A 21770-nucleotide genomic window follows, 5' to 3' on the forward strand; every position below is an offset into this window, starting at 1 on the left:
CATAGTGACCGATCATAAACCTCTAGTATGGTTACATTCTATCAAAGACCCAACTTCAAGACTTTTAAAATGGCGAATCAAATTAGCCGAATATGATTATGATATACGATATAAAAAGGGAATGTTAAATAATAATGCTGATGCATTATCAAGGAACCCAACTGTCTAAGTCCTGCCCTTTAGAAAAAGCCCCTCTCTTCCACCTGATCCTGACTCTGACTCTGACGAATCTCTATTCTCAATGTCACAACCCCCTGGCCAAACCTCCGTGAAAGTTATTCCCCATACTCTCCCACCTGTAATAACGCATCCCAATGTGCCTATAAATGAATCAATTTCTGACTCAATGATTATTGAAGATTACAATAGTAATGAGAGCGTTATTACTAATGAAGATTTAGAAACAAGCAGCGATGAAAGCGACGCAGAGTTAAGGCCAACTGATATTTTGCCATACGTAGAAGTACCCACTGACTCTAAAGCTAAAGTTTTAATAAGCCGTGACAGATTATTAAAACATAATGATAATTACGTAATTTTTATAACTCTGAACGGTAAACCCCTTGATAACGGTGCAAGAGAGTTACAAGAAGCTAATCTCTTACCTACATACAAAGACCTATGAAAGAGCAAAAATAAGTATATTACGCTCTAAGACCTTAATATCTTTACCACTAAAACTCAATCATCGCACGTTAATAGAGCCAGACAACATTAAAAATTGTATTAAATCATTAATAGACGTTTTAAATGAATTACAATTAGAGTCTATCTCAATTAAGAATACTAACTTTTTTGATAATATCTCTTGGGCTTATGTAGAAAAACAATTAAACATGTAAATGATATTAATATTCGCGTAACTATATGCAAAGATCTTATTCAAACACCAAATACAGAAGACAGATCAGCTCTTATCCGCGAATACCACGATTCAGCAATAGGTGGACATAAAGGAATAATTAAAACTTATAATCGATTGCGAACCTTCTATTACTGGAATACAATGAAAAAGGATATTCAAATTTTTATCCGGAATTGTCGAACCTGTCAATTAAAAAAATTAACTAGAATAAAAACTAAACAGCCTATGATAATCACCGACACTCCCGGATCAGCTTTCGACAAAGTATCAATGGACATTGTAGATCCATTACCCGTATCTGATAACGGAAACGTTTACATTCTCACTATGCAAGATTTACTAACAAAATATTCAGTCGCGGTACCATTAAAAGAAGCCACGTCATTAACAATCGCCGATGCCTTTACTAAGAATTTCATATGTATATACGGTGCCCCACAAGCCATTTTAACCGATCAAGGATCTAACTTCTTAACGGCCTTAATGAGAAATCTAGCGAAAAGGTTCAGAATTAAACAATATCATACTACCGCGTATCATCCTCAATCTAACGGATCAATAGAAAGATCTCACCACGTTCTAACAGAATATCTGAAAACACAAATTAATAAAGACTCAAATTGGGATGATCATCTTGCCCTAGCAATGTTTTCATACAATACAAGCATACATGAAAGCACTAAATTTTCTCCTTTTGAATTAATTTTTGGAAGAATAGCACGATTACCTTCATCTAACACTATAGTGGAAGAAAATATAGATCCTACGTATACCGAATATTTAACAGATTTATTTAATCGATTGCGCGACACACAAGAAGAAGCGCGGCAAAATTTAATTCAATCCAAAAACAGAAGCAAGCACTACTACGATAAACGCATTCACGTACAAGAATTTAAACAGGGAGATCACGTATTCTTATTAAAAGAACCAGCTAAAGGAAAATTCTCTGATCAATATATTGGACCCTTAGAAGTACTTGAAACATTGCCCAACAATAACATCAAAATTTTATTTAAAAACTCGTCAAGAGTTGTTCACGCAGATAAATTGAAGATAGCTCACATTGAACCAGGATGAAATGCTAAGAACGATTTTTTGGTTTCAGATGTGTTGGCCCCGCCAACGATCAACAATAGATCCTTTATACAAAACTTCATCCGCTTTTTCACGAGTACAACAACGATTACACATTACATGGTGTGTTAAAGCCACCGGATATACCCACACCAAACGCGGATACTTAATCTGCGCAACCTGTTACTCCTCCCTGCTGTCTGAATATTATAGATGGTTCCATAAACTCTTTTATTGCCATTATCTTGTAATTACAAAAAGCTACGAACCAATAATATGTAAAATATGTAAAATACCTCTAGTTACGTTAAGAACATTGAGACAATGCTCTCTGTGTAATGATGCATATTTGTCGTACTCGACTCGTCTAGAAGAAGAACAAATTAATACAGAAGACAATACATTAATTCGTATAAGTGGATACTTTGAATAAGCTATTAAATAGTTATCAACTTTTGTTTTGCACTACTCTTTTTCTCTTTATAGAATGAGCTCAAGAAACCATACTACTGGGCTACAATTCAACACAACAATACAACCTAGCTTCGATCCATGTCAAATACTTTCAATTGCGCGGTGCTATAAATCTTCTGGGTATAGACACATCGCGTCAGGATTTGCTTACTGTACTCAGTGTTATCACATTTATCAACCACAATATCAAAATCAATATGAGTGGATAGTGTCACACCACTTGATCTCCGACGAACAATTCCATGAAATAATTTGCGCGTGGTGTAATGCAGATATCACCATAGTCAAACCTGTATATTGTCACGTCCAGCGCCTCCGCTTGACACCAGTCGCCGTCCGTTGTGACTCCATACGTCACCTGTTAAGTAGACATAGTAAGCGTTAAGCACCTATAAAAATTTTTTTTTCTTTTTCTTTTTATATATATACATATAGTTATTATCAAAAATAGATTAAACCGATAAATACCTTTTATTATGGCTAGAACATCTTTTTTTTTTCTTTTTCTTGTTTTATCCCCATCACTGAGTTCTCCCCTATCACCTACCTAAAAATGAAGGAAAATAATTAATTAGTTGTCCAATGAAAATTCTTACCTATTTTCCGGCCACCCGGTATATCACCTTCTGATCCGCCTCCTCAGCACCTGAGAAAAAGGGAAGAGAAACGACCCACCAAGTCGGTCGAACATCTTAATTTTATTATAATTACCCATTTAGTTTTGTCACTCTAGTTGCAGTACCTGAAAAATAAAAAGGAAACATAATATTAAGTACGCGTCAATAGAATAACGTAAATTAAGTAATAGCGATAATATAAGTCAATGTTCACTCCACCTCGTCGTCATCACTCTTACTAAACACAAACATACACGTACACATCACCATAGACACACGCATCGAGAATTAACCACCACCCAGTATAACAAAAATATAAAGTAAATCTATATAACAAGCTAAAATCACGCAAGGAAAGAGATCATAACTGCGAATAAGCGGAAATACAACTCCCGACACATGTTCACCTTAATAAATTGACACCCGGTATATAAACTAACATTGTCATATTATCCAAACATTAGTATAAAATAGTGTTTAACAACCGACTAATTCATTTGGTTAAATTCCATAAGCTTCATATAATAAACTCCGATCGGTACTTTTGGGACACCCCTTATATGAACTTTCATTAATTATTAAAACTGAGCAAGCCAAGTAACTCGTATGTGCAATTGCAACTTCCTATGCACAGTCTAAATCACTTTTCTCAATATATCAAAAGTTGTCGCAACATCGAAAAGCACCCAATTTTTAACGGTTTAAACATCACATAAAAAACCCGCCCAATGACCTTAATTAATTATTTCCTGGCGCCTTGACTCATAAGGAACCAAAAAGGGTAGCAACTTATAGGGCTACAGCCCCGCCATAAAAAGTTAAGCGCACATTGTTATAGACCCATTTTACTTCAAGAACACCTCATATTTTCAACTTTAATAATTCATTTATTTTAATCCGCACCTCTAATATATAATTATGCCTTCACTATTAAATGCAGTTTTATATCCCAAAACCGAATTAATACCACAATAACGTACATGTCTAATGATTCTGTCACCCAAATATAATAACTTGTCAATTTTACTCATACTCCACCACAGCGCAGTGATTTCAGTAAATTCCAATTTTAACAATAATAAAAGATTCGATCAAACCCATCCATCTGCATAATAATTCCTTACCATAAATCCAATTTGGTTTGCCAATAAAAATCCGGTCAGCTATCATTTATAATTATTTCATATATCAACCATGGAGATATATAACTCGGTGCATGCACATATACATATATATATATATATGCGACTTGCTGCAGAAATCATAATCCACAGATGTTTTAAAGGCAAATTATAATGACCTGACAAGAACTCCTCGAGGCTCAGACAATATTTAAGTGATCAATTAAAACCAATAATAATTAAAATGAACCACTCATGATACATATATATATATACATATTATAGTAAAAACAATATAAATATCCCATAAAGAGTTTAAAACGAATAAAGCTCTGGAAGATAACGAAAGTTAGACAGTCACACTCAAATATATACAATTACTTAATTAACTCTTACTTATACAAGGTGTCTGAAATAACTTGAACGTGATAATATTCTCAAAACTTCTTTATCATTTTATTGAGGATGAATGATAATTACAATATACATATGCATAATAAACAAAATGACCATACCTATATATACGGTGGCACAATAATACACACATCATACACTACATAAACCAAGTATAAATGCATAATGAACACCCAGAAATAATTACATAGATACACGCTCCTTAATAAACACACCATAAAATTATATAACAATAGTCACCTAATATACCCGGTGATACAAAAGTACGCGCGTTATAAACTTATCATCTACACAATGTTTAATCAGTATCTGACTATTATAGACATATTATCCACCCAGTAACACGCAAATACACACACTCTATAAATAATTTATATACATAGTGACGCATTAGTACGCACAAACGAAGCACTCTCAATAAACCTATTATAAACTTATTACAGGCATATTCATATATTAACATACACATAATCAATGTATCATATACATGGTAACCCAATAGTTTCGGATCTTATAGCTAATTCATACATATTTCACGCGTATCATTTAAATTACACACTCAATCTCTCACAATATAAACTTGTCTTAAATTTATGCATTTATACACACTTACACACTCCTCATCCATTCATTGTAAATATATCACGGCATATTACATGTGCATTTATACCATTATTACTTATTACTACTAGTTATAATAATATACATACATATAGTTATATAATAGCGAGTTAACGTCTGTAGACTAATTTAGACCTTGTAATCCACGAATAACATTATGCGACATCATAGATAATTGTTAATTAATAAGTTAATTAGCGAAATGCTCTCATATCTCTACAATTATCTAAGTACAACGCTATAATACAATGCGGCGATAAGTAATTAATCAGATAAGTTATCGTAACGCTAGTAATAATTGCGATATATCTAGAAATTAACGATATAAATATTATATTATAATGCTAGTCCCGAAACTTCTAGAACGTTCAGGAACTGTCGGATCACGTGAAAATTTTGGATAAACACCGTGACCACTTACTATTGCCCGGCGCGTGATACCCGTGACAAACAAGCGTGACCAGGATCGGACCATGTTTCGCGCGCTACAATTCAAAAAGGTGGGAGCCCTCAGCGACCACGGGTATATAAACGGGAGCACCGTGCACTCAACATGGTATTCAGTTTTCGCTCATTCAGTTTTCGCTCATTCAGTTTTCGCTCATTCAGTTTTCGCAGTTGAGTCAGTATTCGATCAGTTCAATCAGTTTTTGCCCAGACAGTTCAAACAATTCAGTTTTCGCTCAGACGGTTCGTTCAGATCATTCAGTATTCTGCTTTCGCCCTGACAGTAAAATCAGTTTGTACAGTTCATTCGGCATATTTGATTCAGACAGTTCGATTAGTTAGACAGTTTATCCAGTATTCATACTCAATTCATGTAGTATTCATTAGATTCACTGTACGTATAGACAGTTATTCATACGATTTAATAATCGGTTACCTTTATAGCATTCGATCGTACGTTCTTACAAATTTTCACACAGTGTAATTAATATTACATCTTTGAGTCAGTGTTTCTAGTTCATTACTCGGTATTAGTCACACAAAATCATAAACTCAGAGAGACTTCGAGACTAGCATATCGCAAATATTATTAATTAGCTTTCGGTTTCTTGCATTTACCGTCGTATAAATTTATTCTTGATTAATTGTTTCCACTGTCACTATTGTATTTCCTTTCTCCTTTTCGATTTTCACGGCGCTCACAATACACATTGAATTCTATCTATCACTTTCAAATACATTTTATCTTAATTTTCATTCGCAGTAAATTTATCTCTATCAACAATATAAGCGTTATATCTTTTCTTCTTCAGACAATCAGGTAATATTAATGCCGCTTATCTAATATTGTTTAAGCGTCCGAAACTTGTCCGCGCGTGAAATTATAGTCAAAGAAAAGTTCTATTAACTAATGTTATAATCCTGATAATATTGTAGATCCACATTCTCGTATATACCTGCGTGGCAGTGTGTTCCCCAGTGGTTCCTGTAACATATAATAATTTAGTGAAGTGAGTACGTTGTCGTTATTATTAAGATATATTAAGATTAAGATATAATCATTAACCATATTGTATACGTGTAATTTACTTGAAATATACATACCTGTGTCAGTTCGCGACTCCTGTCCATTCCGGACGTCGGTCATCTTCTCGGTGTCAATCTTTCTCGCCGTTAACCTTTCGCGTCTACACACCTGTAAATATCGAGACAAGCTTTCTATTCTAATTTTAATACTGAAATTATCGGGCAAATTAGTGCTACTTATCTGACGAGGTCATCTTTCCTTCACGCCTACATCGGGCTCTCTCTCTTTCATCCTGCGCCGACGCGCGCCTCTCCCAGGGCGTTCCGGTTATTCTGCGTCGGTGCGCGCCTCCTCCAGGGCGTTCTTGTATACCTTATAGCTTCTTCTTTTATTTTTTTTTCTCTTTTCTTTTTTCTTATCCGCTCACCCGTGGCAAGGTCCGCGACGTCCGCCTTGACATACCCGGAGCCTCAGATGTCTGTAACATATAATTGAAAAGATTAATATTTTATTCTCGTCTTCATAGGGAATGTCATTAGACAGAGAGCGATAACCATCCTTACCTAAACCGTAGTGCGCCTCCTTCAGGGCGATCTACATCCTTCCTACGTAGCGCGCCTCTTTCAGGGCGACTCTACGTCCTTTCTAGCAGCGCGCCTCTTTCAGGGCTGTTCTGTCTTCATCCCTCGTAGTGCGCCTCGTTCAGGGCTAGACTACCTCTATCTACGTCGCGCGTCTCTCTCAGGGCGAACGACTCTCATCTCTGAGGAGCGCCTCTTGCAGGGCATTCCGCCTCCTAGCATGCAGCGCGCCTCTCTCAGGGCGATCTGCCTCCTCTCAGTCCACGAACTGCGCCTCTCTCAGGGCGTCTCTCACAATTCCTCCGATCGCTCTTCTTGGTCTGAAATATAAAATAAATATTAAATTAAAGTAAATTCATTAAGGCTTACCCTGTCCCCACAACCCGTCAGATAAAGTCAAGTTAACTCGTTTAGCAATTTACATTAGCGCGCGTACGAGCCCCTTATCACCTATTATAACCGACCCCCTTGGTTCTGTGTGTATGTTTTTTTTTCTTTTTTCTCTTTTTCCTCACTCGCGTTACTATCCCTAACCCCTGTCTATATTCCCCCGTGTATTCAACTATGGCTTTGATTATAATTTCGCTTACCTCCTTAGCTGCGTCATGGGTCGGTCACGTCGATCAGGGCGCGCTCATCAACTGAAGCGCCTCATCCGGTCGCTATACCAAGGCGGCTCTTATTTAACGGTCCGAACGGCCGCGTCTCCACCTGATAGTCAGAACCCAGCATCCGTCGGGTATGTCACATACCCTCCATCGGGAAACCATACGGCGGAGTCCTCGGCTCCTGACCCGTTCCACGACGCTGTCACTCCACCGGCATCCAGCAGCGGGGCCATCGCTTCCTCATATAGGCCCTTACCGCCTATCGAATACCGTCCGTGGCCCGTGCCCCCGCCGTTGATAGACTTCGGGATTACGCAACCGAGGATCCTTTCCTCTCAGCCTTTCCTCGGGCAAGTACGCATCTTGCCGGCCGCTGAAGTACCTATCAGTTCGCTTCCCGATACTCGTCTGTGATTTAGTCGTTCACTCGTCCTGTAAAATATAAGAAAATATAACTGTATATGTATGTTTAGTATAAAATAATGATAAATACATAAAAATTAGTATACGTAAACAATCTATACTCATTGTCTACTCACTTCACATCCTCCTCATTACCCATTACGTCCCGACCACCAGCTTCCGATGCACCGCTACGCTGATCGTGACAGATTTACCGCTCGGCCACCGCGATCCGCGTATACCAACCACCGCAACCGCACCTCGCTCGCGATCCAGGACGTAACACTACATTATATATCTTATGTTTGTGTGTACTGTGTGTGTGTTTTATAATCAAAATAATAATAAAATAATTAAACTTAAAAATGAGTACTTCAGTAACATATAATAATCTACTCTATCGGTATATATTACTATTATCTATATTTCAAATTCACATTGCAAATAATTTGTTTCTTTATACTATAAAAAATTTTTTTATATTACTATGTAATAGTTTTCATATAGTAAATATAAAAATCTAATATAGTAAACATAATTTTTGTATACTATAAAATGTTTTACATAAATATGATATAAAAATTATGTTTACTAGTATATTAGATTATTATATTTACTATAAGAAAACTGTTACATAGTAATATAAAAAAATTTTTTATAGTATAAAGAAACAAATTATTTGCAATGTGAATTTGAAATATAAATAATAGTTATATATACCGATGATAAGATATACTCGGCAATGAGAGCCCATGCGCGGATGTTGATGCGTAAAGAAACTGCGTAAAGAAACTGCGTAAAGAAATTAATTCTTTTCACGAAAGAATTTTTAATTAGTGCACAGAGCACATATTTAGATTCTCATTTTTGAGAACTCTAAAAACCCCTCTATGCCCCCCTAAAGAGATGTAGACGAGAAAAAATATCGGGGCGAAGTCACTGAATCGGGAATTGAACCCGAGTCTTTCGCTTGCCGGGCTCGGCAATGAGAGCCCATGTATATACCGATATAGTAGATTATATGTTACTCATTTTTAATTTTAATTATTTTATTATTATTTTGATTATAAAACACATACACACAAACATAAGATATATAATGTATAACATATTAAAATTAATATGTTAATATTAATTTTAATTTTTATTATGAAGCACATACACACACACACACACACACACACACAGTACACACAACAACAATATAATGTATTGATAAGCAGCATATATATGTATGTATAAAATATATAAAATTTATATATAACTTATATTTTGTTATTTGCTGAATTCCTTATAATGTTCCCCTTTTCCTTTTTTATTAGTTTTATTTTTTTATTTTTAGTGCATAAAAATATATATAATATTTTATTCTTTGAATATGTTCTCTCTCCCTTTGAATCATATCTATTTATCGTTTTTTTCTATCTCTATCTCATTTTCTCTATTATTCTACCATACTTTTTTTACTTATATTGCTTCTTGCTTATGGCTTCTACACAAAATAAAAACGCTTATCACATGACAAAAAGCAATACGATAAAAATTTCATTACGTCTTTTTATTTTACTTTTCTCTTTTTACATTTATATTGCTTTTCGCCATATGGCAACTTTTTCGTCTTTTGTGTGTAAAAATCATAAGATATGCGAAGATACAATTAAAAAACGTATGATATAATAATAGAAAAAATAAGATAGAAAAATAGAAAAATGCTATGAAAATAGATATAACTCAGACAGAAAGAGGGAGAAAGAGAGCGAGAGCAAGAAAGAGAGAGAGAAAGAAAGAGAGATAGAGAGAGAGAGAGAGAGAGAGAGAAGTACTAGTAAACATGTAAATGCATATACAATTATGAAGGAGCGATATATGTAGACAGAGTAAGCGTACGATCCAAAAAAAAGACAAAAAATGTAATAGCACATGCATATTATTACTATAGCCGATATTCATAGTCCGATCTTATATGACGATAATGCAATAAGATCAGACTATGAATACCGACCATTGGTATCAGCCCTTGTCACAGAGAAACAGATTGTCACGTTATCTATCGCGATTTCAAGGACCTAATTTTCAGCTCTTCTTTACCTCTTTATCTCCATTTTTAACGCACGCATATGCATTAAAATTTAACAACCGAAATATTTTTTCCTAGGCTTCAAAACCATTTCCACCAAGTTTTTTTGTACTTCTTTATGCATTTCCGAATGGGAATCTATCTTATTTTGTACATGTAAAGTGTTAAACTTTTTTATTAAGCAAATACAATTACGACTTAACGCTAAAAGTCGATAACCAAAAAACTGCAATTTTTTTTCTTTGTTTCTAACTGGAAAATCAAAAGGTTCCTACTTTATTATTATATATATTTTAATTGTGTAAAAATATTTTTCATTCTGTACAACCAATACTAAGATTTCGGTTTCTAAAAGAATGGTTGTTTTGATCGGTAAGATAGAACGGTCCGGCATCCCCTTAAGAAACCAAATTTAGTCCACCAATTAAATCCGACCTGAGGAACTAGAAAATAAATATTAAAATCTTATGTATACAGATTAACACATATATATATAGGGTGTTTCAAAATGACCGTATCACTTCTCGAGTGCAGGTAGAGCGGGTTAAATGGAATAGAAAAGTCCTGTACCATTTTGCGATTTTCGGAATAATTATTGAGAAATTAATTTACAAAGATCGGTAAATCCGGCGCGAGTATCAGCCCGCGGCGAGAAAGATGGCGAGAAGGACGGCCTACCACAAAAAAGATGGCGAGAAAGACGGCCCACCGTTAGGCCGGTCGCTAAATAATAATCGCTAATCTATTGTTCTTATCAACGCTTCTCGTCTATATACATATATATATATATATATATATATATATATATATATATATATATCATCTTTTTTGTGGTAGGCCGTCCTTCTCGCCATCTTTCTCGCAGCGGACTGATACTCGCGCCAGATTTGTCGAGCTTTATAAATTAATTTCTCAATAATTATTCTGAAAATCGCAAAATGGTACAGAACTTTTCTATTCCATTTAACCCGCTCTATCTGCACCCGAGAGGTGATACGGTTATTTTGAGACACCCTGTATGTGCTTTTCTTATACTCAGATAAAATTGCTCGCTGTTATTATAGGATAATTAAATTTAATAAAATCTTTTATTTTTATGATATTAGTGCTAAACTATATTTATTTTATCTATTACAATTGTTTTCAGTTTAATATTTATATAATATACCATAATCCATATATTGATATACTTCAAATAAGAAATAGTTTACTATTTTTTTAAAGTATGATATCGTTCAAAACAGTCACCTTTGTGTAGTGGAACATTGCAAAATTTACAAACAAAACATGTTCTACTTCTTTTTTTTTAACTGCACTTTTAACTCTGCATTGTCTTTGGGGTTTTGCATTTCGACCACTGGTCACTATATTTATAAGTTTATGTTTTCCGAAATTTGACAGTCTTCCGGGATGGTCTAATCTGGATGTTCTCCTTGTGGGTTCAGAATTAGGTAGATCTTCATCTTGTTCTTTACAATTAGTTTCACAATTTACTATCCACGAAACTGCCGCTTTATGCAGAAAATTTTTATACGTAATATTTTTTCCGTTTAGAACTGTGTATGCTTTAAATGAATTGAAAAGTGCACAGTTGATAAAAAACATTACAACTCGTTTAGTCCATTTTTTTGTTTTTCTAAAAATGGAATAATAGGATAGATATTGGTCTGCGTGATCTACGCCCTTCATATATTTGTTATAATTTACTATTGAATTAGGCTTTTGTATTAGGCCATCTGATCTTTTATTTCTGCTTCTGGATTCCGTTAATTGTGCAGAATGTATTGTTGAGATCATGTTTACGTTTGTTTTGCCATTATTCCGTACTTCTAACAAAATTTGATGATTTCTACGAAATCCAAGCTGACCTCTTGAAAGTTGTATTGTTTGGAGTGATCGAGGAAGACCTCTATTTCTTCGAATTGTTCCGCACACTCGCACTTTATTTTGGAGAAGAATTTTAGCCATATTGACACTGTTATAGTAATTATCTTGATAAATATGGTGCCATATGTTTTAATATGGTTCAATAACCGTTAAAAACAGTGTCTTCTAATTTTTTTCAATGACCGTTTAAAACAGTGTCTTCTAATTTTTTTCCATCAGCAGTATACACGTGAAAGTTGCATACGTATCCTGTAACAGCTTCACACAGCACTCTTACAAGTATTCCGTATTTTGTAATTTTTGCAGGATTATGTTTTAATCGAAAGTCTACCTCTCCATGGAATTATACACTCATCCAAAGACAATTGTTGACATGGTTTATATACATCATTAAATTTTTGCTTTAAATAATCAATGACAGGCTGGACTTTAGCAAGCCTATGCGAATTGTGAGAAATGCTCTCATTGTTACAAAAATGCCAGCTCTGCATTATTTGTACAAATCTGATCCTGCTCATTACTTGTGAGAAGAATGGAGTTTCTATACTTCGATCAATGGACCAATAATCGTAGAGAACGTCCTTTTTTACTTGTCCCATTAGAACTATTAGGCCTAAAAATTTCTTCATTTCCGGTACCGTTATACCTGTCCATTTTTTTATTTTTGATATAATTTTATATTTTTCCATGACTTGATAATGTTATCTATTGGATTCCCTCACCAAATACTCGAAAAAGTCATTTCCAATGAATAAATTTACACTATCCATTATACTTTCTGGAAAACTTGGCATAATTTTTATGCCGGGGCTGCCTTCGAAAGGTTCCAAAATTATCACTTCGTCGTTCGTCGACCATGTATCATCGTTATCTTTAACGTTATTTGCATCGTCTTCGATGTTACTTATTTCATCGTCTTCTGAATCACTATATTTTAGTGGCAATACAGAACATCGCTTCCAAATTATTATATCACTGCCATCACTTTCGTCACCACTATCACTTGCTGAATAACTGTCAGGACAATCTGACAGATCATCCAAATAAAACTCACCAATACCATTTTTTTTGTTCATCGCGAACGGTAAGTTTTTCAAAATGATATAAAAATATGGAAGCTTACAGAACAAACTAACTAGTTGTACCTATTGAGGTACAACATACTAAATAACAAATTACTGTTTGCCATAGCAACCGATTAATAGACTGTCGGTGGGTAAGCGCCGGGGACAAAAAAACCGATTAATAGGCTATCGGTTGGTAAGCGTCGGGGACAAAAAGCCGATTAATAAGCTATCAGTCGGTAAAGTGTTAAGATATCTACCTGAATATGAACTCTTATAATACCAATCTGTAATAATCCCCTCTTTTTTATTATTGATAAGCGTAATATCTAAAAAGTTCAATTTATTATCTTTCTCTAATTATAATGTGAACTGCAATCTCGGGTGCAATGAATTATGCCTAATCTGTCAATAATATTAACTTAATTCATTTTTAAAGACTGACTCTTAAAACTTTATTTCCAGAATTATGACAATTCTTTTGAATAATTGATCTCTCTAACTATCGAACTAGAGAAGACCAATTACATTATCTGAAAGAAAAAATATGTTGTCCACGTTTACATTCTCGTCAACATATGTTCGTTGCGTCTCTAACTTGACATATTATGAGCAGTTACCAATCATCGACATTATGTGTCTTTCGTGTCTTTTTTGCAGAAATTGTCACAATAATATAGTCTAAATAAGTAACACTGTCACGTTGATGTAAATTAATAAACAAAAATATAAATAGAAATAACTTTCGGTTTTTTTATAACATTCATTTTTTTTATATGACCATGTAATAACTTTGTTAATTTTTACGCTGAAGATGACCTGAATTATTGAGTCGAAACGTCCGCCACTATTATTATTTCTATTTATATTTTTGTTTATTAATTTACATCAACGTGATAGTGTTACTTATTTAGATTATATTATTGTGACAATGTTACTCAAATAATTTCATTGCGATTTAATTATATTTATGTTTTTAATAAGAACTTGTCTTTAATTAAGATTCCTTTATTTTCAAGCTCCTATTATGCCTTTTTTAATGTTATTAATCATAAAATTTAGAAACTTAAACATCTACAATATGCTCAACGCGTACATGCATAAGACATAAAAATTTTATCTATATCTCCCCTAATGAGTTCTCAATAAATTAATAATTAATGAAACCTCAAACAACCGATACTGATATACAACAGAATACTTCTCAAGAACCTGATACGATAATAGAAATATTATTACAATTTTTGGAACCAAATAAAGAAAACATTATTTATAATTTAGACGATATTATTAATGAACTTATGAATCAAGCCTCAATTGTAGTGATTCCCGATCAGTAAAAAAAATTTTCCTGATTATCAAAAAGGTCAAGACTTAGCTCTCTGCGGTTCCCTGGGTATATCGATTTAAACAAGTTGCCCTAGAAAACTAAATAGAGAGAAATCCTGATATTGACACTGAGGTGGACAATAACAGTGGGTCACGAGACGTGACATCATACGGCGGTAATCACTCGTCGGACGGTCAGCTGCGCCCGCGCTCGCGGTGCGCCGCGCCGCTCCTGCCTGCCTTCTGTACTTGACGTGTGATTTGCTAACTATTTTTGCTTATAACTCAAAAACTACGCTTCAAATCAAATTTTGATAAAGGAAAAATTGTGTCAGGAATACGTCATTTTACAGACGGACGGTTGTTCTGGGACACCCTGTATATAGGAAGATCTCTGGTAGAACCGAAAAACTTTCTCTGTCCAATCAGCGTTATCAACACTACGGACGAGACTATTGAGATACGTACACCTGTTGTAACTATAGAAGACATTGATAAAGATAATCCGCACGGTGTCTATACAATAGCCGTGGAGACAGACAATAAAAACACCCCGCGTAACGAGCGCATCTGACAATTGTTGCGAACACAATATCTCAACTCTGAAGAACGACAGGCACTCTCAAGGATATGTGACAAATATAGTGACATATTTCATCTGAGTGGAGAACCACTGACATGCTCTGCGACGGTAGCGCACGAGATAAACACACGCATAGACGCTTCAACGGTAAATGTGAGACCGTATCGCCTTCCGGAGAAACATAAGACGGAAGTAAATAAACAAGTGCAACAAATGTTGGAAGACGGAATAATTCGTACCAGCGCGAGTCCATGGAATGCTCCGCTATTAGTAATACCAAAAAAGACCGACGTATCAGGGAAACCGAAACTTCGAATAGTTATGCTTTCGAAAGCTCAACGACTTAACGATCGGCGATTTCTTCCCTCTACCTAATATTACGGATATACTGGACCAGCTGGGAAATGCAAAGTACTTCACAACTTTAGATCTAGCGTCTGGATATCATCAAATACCAATGGCCGAAAAGGACAAGCCTAAAACTGAATTTTTAATTTCCTATGGACATTACGAGTTCAACCGAATGCCCATTGGATTAAAAAATGCACTGACGACTTTTCAGAGATTAATGAACTCTGTATTGACCGGAATACAAGGACTCAAATACCTGGTCTATCTAGACGACATCGTCGTTTACGGAGCAAGCCTCGAAGATCATAACAAGAGACTCAAAGAAGTACTGCAACGACTTCGAGCTAATAACTTAAAATTACAGCCGGATAAATGCGAATTCCTGCACAAAGAAGTAATGTACCTGGGCTATATAATATCGGAACATGGAATATCTCCTTTTTTTTACGTGAAGAAATGCCTTATGCATACCCGTCCTACCGGGGAGAGGAGCGGGTTATATCGGACTCGCACCGACTAAAAACCTCATGGTGGTTCTTCCGGAGCGGTTTAATGGACGGGTCCTGGGATCGTACTCGCATTCTACCAGGGTCCGTCCCCCCATTCCTGACCCATCAAAGTGGGTCGGGTGGCGGAGAGAGGGAGGGCTCCCTTCCGGGTTTTTTCCACATGTAGCTGCGATACGGAACCACGTCGCAGCTCCCGCGGTGGGGTCGCGTGCAATAGGATGGAGGTGTCGCCCGCACTCCCATCTCTGTGGCTCCTGGAGAAGGACAGCGTAGGGAGGATTAGAGGTTTTAGGCGTTGTACGCCCTTCGCCTCACACCTCTCCTCCTTTTCCGAGAGGAAGGGGCACTTGCGTCCTCCTCCCTCTCTCTTTCGACGGTCTCTTTCTGCAACATCACAGTTTTACAGGAGGAGACCACCGCCTGCCATTCTCTCTCCTTCTCCATCATGGCTTGCATCATGATGGGAAGAGAAAAATCATCTATTTCTCGGAGGACACGCCTTTCCTCCTCCCATGCCGTGCATGTTTCTATAGTATGTTGAGGCGTGTCCTTCGAGCCTTCTCCACAGTGGTGGCACACGTCATCGCGTTCCCGTCCTATACGGTGCAGGTACTCACCGAGCATCCATGCCCGGTGAGCACCTGCACCAGCCTATATGTTAGGGGTCCAAATTTCCTGTCCACCCATTCGGTCATGAATGGGCGGATAGCCTCGATAGCGCGAGAGCCCCACCGGACTGTGGCCAGGCTCTCCCTCCATCTTTCAAGGTTGCGCCGCCGGGCTAGAAGCCTCTGCCGCGCTATCAGCCTCGGTATCGGGGGCAATTCTGATACGATGCATATCCAGATGCATCTCCGACACGAGGATCCATGGTGTGCACGCCGATACCAGACATGCCGCCTCATACGCGACGGTTCTATAGTCCCGTGCGACATGAAGCGCCAACCGCTTCTGCGCTTCCTGCAGGATTTGCAGAGCTTTGCGGTTGACGCTTATTTTTTCGTGCCACACAGGCGCCATATAGCGTTATCGACTGGACCGCCGACATATAGAGGCGGCGCGCTCCTCCGCCAGGCCCCCCGAGGTTAACTCGCTGCTGCTGCCCTTACTCGGGGAGCCACTGCCTTGATATGCGGCAGAAAGCTCCATTTACTGTCGAGGACAAGTCCCAGATATTTTAATCGGGACCCGACCTCGACTTGGATCCCTTCAATTGTTATATGTGCCTGGGTCTTCAGCGGTCCCTTCTGTCTCGCCCCTGCGAACCAGATGACCTCTGTTTTGTGTAGGACCACCGTTAGACCCAGGCATCTTATCCGTTCGATGACGTGTGCCAAACCCACTTCCATTAACCAGATGGTGCTTTTCCAATCCTCCTCCCAGGCCATGACCAGTGTATCGTCAGCATAACACGACACCATCATGCTTGGAAGTAGGGCGCCCCGCAGAACCCAGTCATATCCCAAGTTCCACAAAAGTGGACCCAAGATTGGGCTCTGCGGGACCCCGCGGCATATTTCTTCCTCTTCCTTTCGGCCATATCGCCCAGTGTACGAAATTTTTCTGTTTCGGAGGTAGTCCCGGATCAATCCTTGAAGGTACGAAGGGACTTCGTGGTGCTAAAGGCCCTTGCGTATGCACTCCCAGGGGAGTGTGTTAAAGGCGTTGGCGATGTCGAGTGATACCGCCAACACCTTCTTTCCCTCGCCGACTGCCAGTTCCGAGAGGGTTTTGTTCGATCGCATCGATTGTGGATCGACCCTTCCGAAAGTCGAATTGGCAGTCGGCTAAGTCCGGTCCTATCCCGGTTAAATGTGCCTTGAGGCGGGCAGCTATTACTCTTTCAAAGAATTTGCCCGCCTCATCCAGTAGGCATATTGGGTGGTATGCCGATGGCATGCCCGCGGGTTTGCTCTCTTTGTGGAGAAGCACCATCCTGGACTCTTTTCAAATATCTGGGAAGCGAGCCTCTTTCATGTACCTGTTAAACAGGCGTCTTATGTCTGGATCAAGATTCCCTGTGGCCAAGGCCAGGGCCCGCGCGGGTCCACACCATCGGGGCCCAGAGCTGTGTTCTTGCCTCGGATTTTTTGGTGCACTCGGCGAGCTCTTCGGCTGTTACCCCCAGTTCCTCCGTCCAGAGTGTTTTCTCCCTGTCCGGAGGTTGTCCCAGCTCGATCACCTTGCCCTCCTCTGTTAGGAAGAGGGTCGAGATGACTTCTTTCAGGACCTGGGAGAGGGGAGGATTTTCGTTATGGGAGCTTTACGGAGCAAGCCTCGAAGATCATAACAAGAGACTCAAAGAAGTACTGCAACGACTTCGAATTAATAATTTAAAATTACAGCCGGATAAATGCGAATTTCTACGTAAGGAAGTAATGTACCTGGACCATATAATATCAGAACACAATATCTCCTGACCCGTCTAAACTAACAGCGGTAAGAGATTTCCCGACGCCAAAAAAGGTGAAAAATATCCAATTATTTATAGGTCTAGCCGGTTACTATTGAAGATTCATAGAAAATTTTTCGAAAATAGCTAAACCATTAACGAAATTAATAAAGAAAACCGAAAAATTTGTGTGGCCGCAGAGCAACAAAATGCCTTCGAAGTACTTAAAAATAAATTAATGACGGCACTCGTGTTAAAATATCCAGATTTTGCTGAATAATTTAATATAACTACCGACGCATTCGATTACGCGATCGGGGCGGTATTATCGCAAGGAAAGATAGGCAGCGATCGACCGATAGCTTACGCCATCAGAGTACTGAACCGCACGGAACAAAACTATAGTACTACCGAAAAAAAACTATTAGCTATTGTATGGGCTGTAAAGCATTTCAGACCCTACGTATACGAAACAAAATTTAAAGTCATTACGAATCACAAACCTTTAATATGGTTATTCAACGTGAACGATCCCGGATCACGATTAATCTGATGGCGAATAAAATTAGAAGAGTATGACTACGAGATAATACATAAGGCTGGACGTGCGAATGCGAACGCCGACGCGCTAAGCCATAACGTAACGTGAGATGCCGACGAGCAAGAGAGAGAAAAGATTCTCACCGCCGAAGACGAAGAGATGGGCAATATCAGCAGCAAAGAAAGCTATAAAAAAAGGACGAAGAGGATAGCAACAATACTACACGTGCTTATAGCGCAGAAGAAAAGAAATAAATATCATATGAATATCACGACTCCCACAGGAGGACACCAAGGAATCGAGATAAAAAGAATTCGCCTCACGCACAATTGGACCGGGTTAACAAAAGACGTCAAACGGTACATTAAAAAATGTGAAACTTGTCAAAAGAATAAATTATCGCGACGATTTAAAGCACCTCTCGTTATCACCAATACACCGAGTAAACCATTCGAAAAATGCGCGCTAGACATAGTCACTCCATTAACGGTAACTAGTACCGGAAATAAATACTTGCTAACTTTTCAAGATACATTTGACAAAATTTAGTAAGGCAATACCAATACCAAATCAAGAAGCAAACACCGTGAGTAAAGAATTTACTATGAAAAATAATTTTAGAATACGGAATACCGGAAAAAATTCTAACCGATCAAGGCACGAATTTTTTGAGCTAAATATTTAAAAAAAAGTGTAAACTATTAGAAATAAATAAAATTCAAACGACCGCGTACCATCCCGAAAGTAACGGCGCGTTCGAACGATCGCACAGAACGTTGACAGAATAGCTACGACATTATATTAATAATGATCAGACTGACTGAGACGAATGGATTCCGTTCGCGATGTTCACTTATAACATAACTCCGCATACAGTTACGGGATACATGCCCCTTCGAGTTAGTATACGGGTACCAAGCCGAAATACCGACACCGCTGACGAAACCAGCACAACCGACATACAACTATGACGACTACGCAGTCGCTAAAAGAGAGACTACGCGCCATGAATCAAGTTGCAAAAGATAATCTCACAGAGAAAAAATTGAAATCAAAGGAACACTACGATCGAACCACAAAGGAAACAAACTTTAAAATCGGCAATAAGGTACTCATATACGACCAAACGCTACGACGTGGACGATCGAAAAAACTTGAATCCCATGGATCGGACCGTACACAATAATTGAAAAGCATTCGGACATCAACTACACGGTAAAGAAAGGAAGGAAAAGCACCCGCTTACACGTAAACAAGCTCAAGCCGTATATAGAAAACTAGTACTCATCTTTTTCGAGGATCCATGCTCTCCTTCCTTCGGCGAAGAGCCAACTCGATGAAATCCATCTGGTCTCACCACCATCTTATTTCTACACAGATGATGGGGTGCAGAGGCCCCGTAGCGGATACAACCGCCCGCACAAAATGAACATTCGATTCGGCGAATGTTACGCGGAAAGACAACGTGCCCTCCGCGAACTACGACAGACGGCGCGTCGCGCCCGCACTACTGGATCAACCGGAAGTGGTAAACCCACGACAGGAGAACGTCCAAAAAGACTCACGACAGATATTGGGATGATAACCATCCCGATATCCATCACACCTGCAACAGACAGGAAGGCTGCAATGAATTAGAAACTGCACCATAATAAAATGATCCGTCTTAGACAAAAGTCGCTAGGAGACTAAACCAGCGACATTATAATATTACCAGTGCATCTTCCGCTGGATTAGCGCGAGCCCCGCGAAGTCAGAGAAGACGAGCGACACCCAAGAGATAAACTATAATAAAATGAAATATAATATGATATTACAGGATACTCGCCTGCTGGATCAGCAAAAGTTACACGAAAAACGACGAAACAGATTTCCCTTACCAGATACAAGAATTTAAACATAATCCAGGGTTATTCTTCGAAAAAATCGGACATATCCACTTCGCAAAGGAAAACTGAGAACTAGTAATAAAATTAGACTTATCAAGCTATAACGGCACGCCGTTATTAGCGGTCTCGGGGCCGAACGCCCGCCCTCAAAAATCGAGAGACCCGGCGCCTATGCACGCCCTATCGCGCGACAATCGCGCACTGGGAACCCTCTTTCTCTCGCATGATACGAGAGAGAGGGAAGGCTCCCGGGTATATAAGCCCAACCGATTGACAACCAGATACCTGTCCTGATCCTAAATCCGGCCGGGCAAAAGCCTCAGAGTTAAGCTCCGAAGCGAAGCCAGCAGCTAGATTCAAGCCTCTCCTCGAGTTCCTGACCGTCGATCCGGGAGAAGGGTGTTCTCTTCTCCTGCCGGGTGTTCCCGGTGACCAACGACAAGCGCGCCTGATCGCCGCCTAGCGGCCTGCTTGTAACGCGAAACCGATCGCGACCCGCACCGCATCACCTGTAAATAACCGCGCTGCGAACTGCTCGCAACCCGCGCCGCCTTAGCTTGTAGATACTCGCACGTACCGCGAACCGCTCGCAACCCGCGCCGCCTTAGCTTGTAGATACTCGCCACCCGTTTATGATGCGCACCGTTTATACCTGTAATCAACTGCCACGCTTACGCCTGTAACCAACCGCTAACCGCTTGCCGAACACGCTTGCTTGCGCTCACGCCTACCTACACTCTCACCCCCACGCACTCATACACGCACATCACACGTACACAATCACACATGTAAATAGCACACGACCCCTATCACATATAAATACTAAGCTTAATAAAACATTTGTTATCAACAATCCCGTTCTCAATTGGAGTCTTCCCCTTCTCTCGAATCCTG

General features: G+C 38.5%; 1 long non-coding RNA gene across 1 annotated transcript; it reads right to left on the minus strand.

Annotated features, from left to right (window-relative positions):
- Positions 1 to 6832: 6832 nt before the first annotated feature.
- Positions 6833 to 8009, minus strand: LOC140671815 (uncharacterized). Its single transcript, XR_012047795.1, has 3 exons — positions 7835 to 8009; positions 7227 to 7564; positions 6833 to 7141 (listed from the first exon to the last, which is right to left on the minus strand). It is a non-coding gene; the product is annotated as an uncharacterized lncRNA (long non-coding RNA).
- Between the last annotated feature and the right edge of the window lie 13761 nt (positions 8010 to 21770).

This window comes from Anoplolepis gracilipes, chromosome 1, assembly GCF_047496725.1.
Source record: "Anoplolepis gracilipes chromosome 1, ASM4749672v1, whole genome shotgun sequence".
Lineage (NCBI taxonomy): Eukaryota > Metazoa > Arthropoda > Insecta > Hymenoptera > Formicidae > Anoplolepis > Anoplolepis gracilipes.